Raw genomic sequence first — 9792 nt, forward strand, 5'->3', positions numbered from 1 at the left:
AAGATGTTCATAATGTATTTAGTGGGAGTACAAGCTAGTTACAAAGCAATAATACTCCATACGCCATTTACAGGATCATCCCATTAAAATGTGTATCTGGAAGACATAGACAAAAATACCAAGTGTGTTATTTCTGGGTGATGGGGTTATGGATAATCTTAATTTTCTCAGTTTGTTTGTCCATGGCTTCAAAAAATTTTTGTTTTGATCCTCACCCGAGGATATGTTTTTATTGATTTTAGGAAGAGAGGAAGGAAGAGAGAGAGGCAGAGAGACAGAGAGACAGAGAGACAGAGAGACAGAAACGTTGATGTGAAAGAGAAACATCGATGGTTTCCTCCTATAGGTGCCCTGACTGGGGATGGAACCAGCAACCTTTGCTGTACCAGATGATGCTCCAGCCAACTAAGCCACCAGCAAGGGCATAGCTTCAAAATTTTTTACAATAAACAGGTAAATTAATTTTATCTGCTAACTTAAATTTCTTAAAGTTGTGGTTTTGGTTTTGGTTTTAGGAAAAGTCACTATCTGTCACTTGAATATCAATAAGTAAACTTTTCAAATGACTTTCAGGTAGTTGGAGATATTCTGGAAATAAATATTTTGATGGCCACAACTCTCCCCGACAGCACTCTAGCTAGGAAAGAGGTAAAAGTGTGCTTAGCTCCCCAGTAACTGGCCTAAAGGAAAACTAGTCTCCAAACACAGTGTCCTCAGAAGCCTCTAATCAGGATGCACAGATGCAGAATAGGCACATCAGAAATGCTGCTGCTGCCCGGCCGGGCGTGGCTCAGCGGTTGAGCGTCCACCTAGGATCCAGGCGATCGGGGTTCGATTCCCAGTCTAGGGCACATGCCCGGGTTGCAGGCTTGATCAATGACTGTCTCATCATTGATGTTTCTATCTCTCCCTTCCTCTCTCTGAAATCAATAAAGATATATTAAAAAAAAGAAATGCTGCTGCTGAGAGCAATGTTCCTTCAACCCTTAGTGATTACTGAATAGCTACAATCCATCTAACCTTTCTATGTCACAATTTTCTCCCATATAATAGGACCTTCCCCCCCACCTCTCCTAGTTAAGAAAAAACACGTGTGAACACATATGCTCGCTCGCGCTCTCTCTGTCTCTCTCTCTCTCTCTCTCATAGGATCCTACAATAGCAATTTATTAGAGAGGATTTTTAATGAAATTCAAGGAAGAAAGGAGAAAATAGCCTCTTCTGCATAATAAACCAAAAGCTGCATGGGAGTTGACAAGAGATTAGCTCTTCCAGAACCCCAATACTAGGGTTTGAATCTTAATATCTTTTTTATAAATATATATATTATAAATATTATATATTGATATATAATAAATCATCATTTTATAACATAATCTGTTATATAATCTATACATAGTTTATTACATAAATTATTGATTTATATGTAATAGTTAAAATTATGATTTATTATACATAATTATGTATAATAATTTATATATGCAGTATACAAATTATTTTATATACATATAATTTTTTTCAAGGCCAATCATAAAAAAAAAGCAAGCTGACACTCCATATATATGCCTCTAAATGAATTTTCTCCTCTCCGTCCTCGATATTTTTCTACACTTTCAAAATTGAAAAAAAAGAGTGACACTCCGCAACAGTCTTGAAAACAAAAAGGTATCTAGGGCAAATAACCAAGATCTTCAGTTCACAGCCTATGGGCTGAGTCCCACAGAGGAGGGGAGGCACAGCCAGGTGAAGGAGATGCACCCCACAGGTCGGGTTGAGAAGATTCCCACTCTGGATCAGGGCCTTGTAAAGCACATGGCAGCAAGGAAGGCCAAGGCCACGGTTGGCTGACAGATTCAACTGGTAAAGTCACAGGAGGCCTTTTTAGATTTAGACAGTTTATTATTTACATTGACAGCAAAAGAGTAGCCAAAACTCCAGCTCCCTGTTATCCTTGACCCACACAACAAAAGAGATGACCCCCCCAAAAATAAAGACCAGATTATTGCAACACAAGCTGTGGGACATCCCATTGCTGCAGAACTAATTCTAGACTGCAGCTGGGTAGTTTTATAGTCTGCACCTATATTCCAAAGGGGCAAGGCAAAAAGCTTCATACCTCAGCAATACCCCAAGGCAATGAGAAACTCGAGGGTGATGAACTTGGACTAGCTCATCACAGACCTTCTATCCTCCTGTGTTCTGGGAGAAAAATAAGACATTCTGCCAAGATGCATATGAACTGTCTTAGGCCTTTGCCTGCAGGACCTATGTAGGTATGTGTAAGGTTGCCAGGACACCAAAAGGAATTGGTCCCCTACAGGCCCCACGTGGAATCTATTATTGTGAATCTTTTTTTTTTTTTTTCTTTAGAAGGGAGAGAGAGAGAGAAACATCAGTGATGAGAGAGTCATCAATCGCCTGCCTCCTGCACGCTCCCCACTGGGGTTCGAGCCTGCAACCTGGGCATGTGAGCTGACCAGGAATCAAACCATGACCTCCTAGATCATAGGTGGACACTCAACTGCTGAGCCACACTGGCTGGGCTTTTATTGTGAATCTTACGTAAAGACTCAAACAAACTATTGGATTTATGTGGATGCTCATTTGCAAAGGTTAGGAGGAAACCACTCAGCCAATCGCTCAGTAGGGGGAACCAATGAGGTCCAGAATTTCCTGGCCTAAAGGTCATCTGATTGTTAACAGTATGCTAACTAAACCAATTTTACTAATGTTCTTTCCCACCTCCAAGATAAGTAAATTAGCAACTGAATTATAGGGATAATGATACCCATCCTAGAGTGGTTGTGAAGACTAATTTTTATATTCATCAAATGATAGTTCCTTTCACTCATTAATTTGTAATTTATTTATTCAATATATATTTTGTGAAAACTTACTGTCAGCTAGATATTAAGTCAGATACTGGATAAATACTGGTGAGTAAAGTGGACAAGGCGCCATTCTCATAAAATCTCCAAGCTAGTAAGGAAGACAGGCACACAATAAACATATATTCACAAATTATGTATGCTAAGTGCTAAGCAGAAAAATCATATATTACACTAGAGATATTAAGGGAGACAAAAATGTAATGCACACAATAATTATTACATCTTAAAGGAGCCTACATAACCTAGTAAAGAGGACAGGATGTATAAGCTTCTATAGGAAAATATATGAAAACCTTTTCAACTCCAGAATTTCTATTTGGTTCATTTTTTCCAATTTCTCTTTATTGGTATTCTCTGTTTGGTGAAACATTTTTCACATATTTTAATTCTTTAGACATAGTTTCCTTTAGTTCTTTATATGTTTCTAAAATTAATATTTATGAATATTTATTTCTACATGTAAGTCATAAATTATATATCTATGTTATACTTAGGACTGATTTAAAGTCTTTGTCTAGTAAGTACAACATTTGGACCCTCAGGGACAACTTCTACAGACTGATTTTTTCCTATGTATCAACCATACTTTTTTTTTTTAACATATTTTAAATTTATTAATTGCAAACTGGACATTATAGATAACATAATGTGACAACTCTGGAAGTCAGATTTCCCCCACCCTCAGGTCTGTTATTGCTGTTTTATTGTTGCTGCTGCTATTTGTTACTTTGATGACTATCCTGGACTAATTCTATAAATTATTTACTCTCTGTAGGGTATAGTCACTGAATTCTCTAATCAGTTAGCTTAGTATAATTGATCAGAACTTTTCTTAAATGCCTTGAACTGGTAAGTATTCCATCCTCCACTGAGAAGCTCTGTGTATAGGTATATTATGGCATGACCTTGACACTCAGGCAGTTTACAGCTCTGCCTTAGCCATCGCTTCCTTCTTGTGCAGAACCTCTAATCAGCCAGAAGTGCGAGACTGGCTTCCTCTCAAGTTTTCTCAGGAATGTACATAGCCTTGCACATTTGTAGAGCCCTTTAGATCCCCAGGACTATATCAGAGTTTTCAGATCCCCCTATGGACACCCCATTTTGCAGATCTGCCTTTTAAGTTTTGGCCAGGCTCCTGTTTCTCCCAACTGATATCATAGCTGTGATGTTAAACAACTGCCACTGGGTTGTTTTCAACAAATGACCTGATGATGGAGCTTTTCCACAGGTTAAACTCAAAGCCAAGACAAAATTAACAGCTCCCCTCATTAAGCTTTTCCAGAGACATATCAAAGTGTCAGTGTTCTGGAGACAGGACTTTTGAGGAGCTTCACACACAGCCTGTCCCTTCTGGTAGCTGCAAGGTTTCTGGAGAGGGGGTGATGGGAGCAGGACAGGTTAAATGCCACAAAGCCCATTGTTCTGAGATTCAGTAGTTTTTCTTTGTTGTTGTTGTTTTATTTTTTTTTTAAATTTATCTTTATTGTTGCAAGTATTATAGATATCCCCTTTTTTCTTTCCTCATTGATCCCCTCCACCCCGCATCTGCACCTGCCCCAGGCCTTCACCACGCTATTGTCTGTGTCCATGGGTTATGCATATATGCATATAAGTTCTTTGATTATCTTTCCCCACCCACACACCCACCTTCCCACTGAGATTCATCACTCTGTTCCATGCTTCTATGTATCTGGGTCTATTTTTTTCCTCAGTCTATTTTGTTTATTGGATTTCACATATGAATGAGATTATGTATAACTGAATCAGGAAGAATCAGAAAACCTGAATAGGCTAATAACAACTGATGATACTGAAGCAGTAATAAAAAAATAAAAACTCCCAACAAACAAACACCATAGTCTGGATGGCTTCACAGGGGAGCTTTCTAATCCTTTAAGTTGTAGGGTTAGATAATTTACTAAAAATTTTTCTTGCTTTTTGAGGTAGACCTGTAGTGCTATGAACTTCCCTCTTAGGACTGCTTTTGCTATGTCCCATAGATTTTGGGTTATTGTGTGTTCATTTTCATTTGTTTCCAGGAAATTTTTTATTTCCTTCTAGATCTTATTGGTAACCCAGTCATTGTTTAATAATATGCTATGTAGCCTCTATGCATTTGAATGTTTTTGAGTGTTTTTACTGTAGTTGATTTCTAATTTCATGCCATTGTGATCTGAGATGCTTGATATGATTTCAATCTTCTGGAACTTGTAGAGACTGGTTTTGTGTCCAAACATGTGGTATATCTTTGAGCATGACCCATGTGCACTTGAGAGGAATGTATATTTGGCAGCTTTGGGGTGAAATGTTCTGTAAATATCAATTAAATCTATCAGATCTAGTGTCCCATTTAGTCACTGTTTCTGTGTTGACTTTTTGTCTGGAAGGTCTATCCAGTGAAGTCAGTGGGGTATTAAAGGCCACGACTATGACAGTATTGCTGTTGATCTCTCCCTTAAAGTCCTTAAGGTTATTATTGATAGGTCCTTACTTATTGCCATTTTATTTCTTTATGCCTATGTTTCTATTTCAACTTCTTATTACAGCAGTCACTTTCACATTTCTTGCAATGCTGGTTTGGTGGTAATAAACTCCTTTAGCCTTTTATTGTCTGGGAAGCTCTTTATTTCACTATCTATTTTGAATGATAGCCTTGCTGGATAGAGTAGTCTTGGTTTCAGATCCTTGCTTTTCATGACCTTGAATACTTCACGCCATTCCCTTCTGGCCTGCAGAGTTTCTGATGAGAAGTCAGCTGACAACTTTATGGGAGCTCCTTTGTAGGTAACAGATTGCTTTTCTCTTGCTGCTTTTAAGATTCTCTGTCTTAAATTTTTGGCATTTTAATTATGTTTCCAGGCATGGGCCTCTTTGGATTCTTCTTGCTTGGGACTCTCTGTGCCCCCTGAACTTGTGTGACTTTTTCCTTCACCAGGTTAGGGAAGTTTTCTGCCATTATTTCTTCAAACAGGTTCTCAAACCCTTGCTTACTTTCGACCTCTTCTGGTTCTCCTATGATGCGAATATTGTTACATTCATGTTGTCCCTCAGCTCCCTTAGACTGTCCTCCTGTTTTTTAGTTGTTTTTTCTCTTTTTGGATCTCTGATTTTTAATACCCTGTCTTCTAATTCGCTGATCCAATCCTCAGCTTCCTCTAATCTACTGTTTATTCCTTCCAATGTATTTTTATTCCTGCTATGTCATTCTTCATTCCTGACTGGTCATTTTTCATAGTTTCCATATTTTTTTTCATGCTGTAAGGGGGAATGACTTGGCACAGGAATCCAGAGGCGACTCTATCTCCAGAGTCCACAACCCCAGATTCTCCTCACACAGCTCCAGTCCACTCTGCCCTCATCTGCTGGAGCCCAAGGTGAGTTGCTGCACACAAAACTCTGTGCATTGGCTCTTTAAGAGGGTGCCTGCAGTTCCAGCTGCCTCTCCCTGGCAGACAGAAACCGCACTGCTTTTTACAGCCAGATGTTATGTGGGCAACTTTCTCAGTCTGGTGCTCTTGGCTGCAAAGTCCAGCCTGTGGTTTAGGCCCCAGAAACCTCAGTGGGAACCCCCCACAGCTGAGATATCCCTCCGGAGCTTCAGCCTCTGCCTGTGGGAGCACCAGCCAGCCCTCTCACACCTCAGCATTTCCTACCAGTCTCTATGAGGTCTCCACTTTTCCTCCTTCGTTATGGGGGTGCTCTCCAGCTCATCTTCAGTTGCAGTTGATTATTCAGGACGGTTTTTCTATATTTTAGTTATAATTCCAGTTTGGTCCCGGGAGAGTATCAGTGTAGCTTCCACTCAGTCTGCCATCATCTTTAATCTCCCAGTAGTTTTTCTTGAATAAACATTTCTCACATTGTTGCAAGCCTTTGTTAATTTCCAGAGTCTGAAAAGTTGATTTTGACAATTTTTGCCATGTTTTTATGAAGGGAAAGATTTAGAGGTATTTATTCCATTATTCCAGGAGCCTCTACCTCTTTTAGAATAAATTAGGCAGGAGATGATGAAGTTCTAGACCAGGTTACTGGTCACAGAAGTGGAGATGACCAACTTTGGAGAAATTGTAAGTAAATATTTAATACATTATATTAGGACATGGTGGCCAAGAAGGAAGTGGGAGACAGAGATGGTGCCAACCCTGACACAACTGCTGGGTCATTACATTCATTCAGAGGCTGAGGGGTTCACAGCCAGAATGGACTCTGCTTAAGGAATGGGCCCGCTTCCTTTACTCAGGATAAGCTTTCAACGCCTCCACTTAACACCACACACTTGCATCTCAAGCAAATGTTTGAATTATTTTCATGTGGTTTTATTGTGGTTCAGAAGGAAAACTACCTTGTCATGAATGCTAAGCCCTAAGTACTGTATAATGTAAACCCTTCTCTATGTCCAAGAGAAAGATAGGTGACATACTGATGATGTAATCAGAAGTTTTCCCATGGGAAAGGGGTTGAGAAAGGATGTCAGGATTCATGATCATTCCATAGAGTAATTTTAATTTATAGAATCTGCACTAAAAATACTTGTAAGCACTTACTCTGTTATATTAAAAAATCTGTTGCCACAGTACACCTGCACATAACTAAAAACATTTTTTTTGCCCAGTCTCACCTATGGCAAGTAAAATTAGCTGCTTCATGATTGAAAAGGACATAGAAAAAAAATGTGCCTATTCCAGAGAGTTTAAATTTACATAACTTAAGCCACATCATTTGGAAACAGTAAAATCAACATTACCTGAGAAGAACCTAGTCATCCTTGATTAACACTTAAGGTGGCCATTTTTCTTCAAAATAATTCTCAACATCTTTAATTCAGCAGAAACTTTATACATTTCTATTTGAAAGAAAGAATTTCCAATATAAGGTTTGTCTGAATCATAGAAAGTGCCCAGCAGGACCCATCCTGATGTCTTCTGTGGGCTTTGTGTTTTTGTTCAGAAGCCTTCAGAGATGGTTGCTTAGAAACAATCACATGGCACATTCTTGCCACTTTTCCTTAAAAAGAATCTCCCTCAAAAACGGAAAGGGAAGAGGAGAAAGGATATGGCTAAGATTGATGATCAAAGGAAAACACATTTTTTAATTTTTTTTAAGAGGAAGTAACTTGAAGGAAATACAACACTGTGTTAGCAGCTGGATGGAAACATGATGTTTACTAAATATTCTTGCTTTTTCCTTTATGAATCTCTCAACATAAACAATAAGATAGATGGTGTGCAAATGTGCAAAAGGGGACCTCCAGAAGGGACAGTTGAAGTTGGGCAACACCAAGCTAGGCCAGTTGCCAAGTTGCAGGAATGCGAAAAAAGCACATCCCTGCCCTTACAGTATTATATTGAAGTGGTAGAGGAAAGAAATATTCACAATTCTATGATAGAGGTGAGCCAGGAAAGACCTCCTGGAGGAGGTGACACCAGAACTGTAATTAAATATCAGGGGTGGAACCCACCAAACTGATGAACAGGTAAATAAAACATGACATATCCATACAATGGAATGTTTCTTGGCAATAAAAAATAAAAGTACTGATACATGCTACACCGTAGATGAACCTTAATAACATAATGCTAAATGAAAGAAGCCATTCACAAAAGGCCATACGTTAGATGATTCCATTTTTATAAAATTGGCAGAACGGGCAAATCTATAGAAATGGCAAGTAGATTATTGGCTGCCAGAGGCTAAGATGGAGGGGGGTTGAGGAAGTGAAAGGGAGTTGTGGTGGTTGTGGGGACAACTGCTAATGGGTACAGGTTTCCTTTTTGTTTCAAATACATAATAAATCAAATGAACATAACTGTACTGACTGTTAATGTGCATGGGGTTTCATTGATGAAAATGTTCTAAAACTGATAGTGGTGATGGTTGCACAATTCTGAATATACTAAATATCATTGAATTGTACTCTTTAAATTGGTGAATTTTTTTTGCCACAAGATTTTTTTTTAATAGGTTTAATCTTTATTGTTGAAAGTATTACAGATGCCTCTTCCCTCCCCCCGTTGGTCCCTTCCACCCCGCTCCTGCCGCTACTCCAGGCCTTCCCCACACTATTGTTTGTCCATGGGCTATGCATATATGCATATAAGTTCTTTGATTAATCTCTTCCCGCCCTCCCCCCCTTCCCTCTGAGATATATCAGTCTGTTGCATGTTTCAATGTCTCTGGATCTGTTTTGTTCATCAGTTTATTTTATTCATTACATTCCATGTGTAAGTGAGAGCATGTGATACTTGTCTTTCTCTGACTTATTTTGCTTAGCACAATACTCTACAGGTCCATCCATGCCGTCCCAAAGGGCAAGAGATCCCTCTTTCTCACAGCTGCGTTGTATTCCATGGTGTAAATGTACCACAGCTTTTTTTATCCAACCATCTACTGATGGGCACTTGGGCTGTTTCCAGATCTCAGCTATTGTGAACAGCGCTGCTATGATCATGGAGGTGCATATATTCTTATTCTTAATAATGCAAACACAGGATAACAGTCTATTCAGATGATGATGAGAAATGCCTTGCAATGGTTCTCAGTGCACTGAGGAATTTTTTAGTGCCCAATAGCAGTATCCTGTGTTATCTATATAGGTTTACTAATGATCTTTTGAAAGCATAAGAATTATGTTGTAAGTCCACTGACTTAACCATTATTGAAATTCTTCCACTCTTACCACTTAATGAAAGGAAGCAAGAGATCCATTTAGTTGATACTTGGAGCCTTGGCACCCACCAGAGAGCCAGGCACATAGTAGGGGTACAAGTAATATTTATAAAATGTATGAAGAAGCTACTGTCCTACCTATGACAAGTTAGATAGTAAATATATAAAACTTTCAGTAATAATTGCCTCAAAATTCATTTGTGAGAAAATATAACTATTTTTTAACTCATCCTCC

The sequence above is a fragment of the Miniopterus schreibersii genome (genome assembly GCF_964146895.1).
Source record: "Miniopterus schreibersii genome assembly, chromosome: 7".
NCBI lineage: Eukaryota > Metazoa > Chordata > Mammalia > Chiroptera > Miniopteridae > Miniopterus > Miniopterus schreibersii.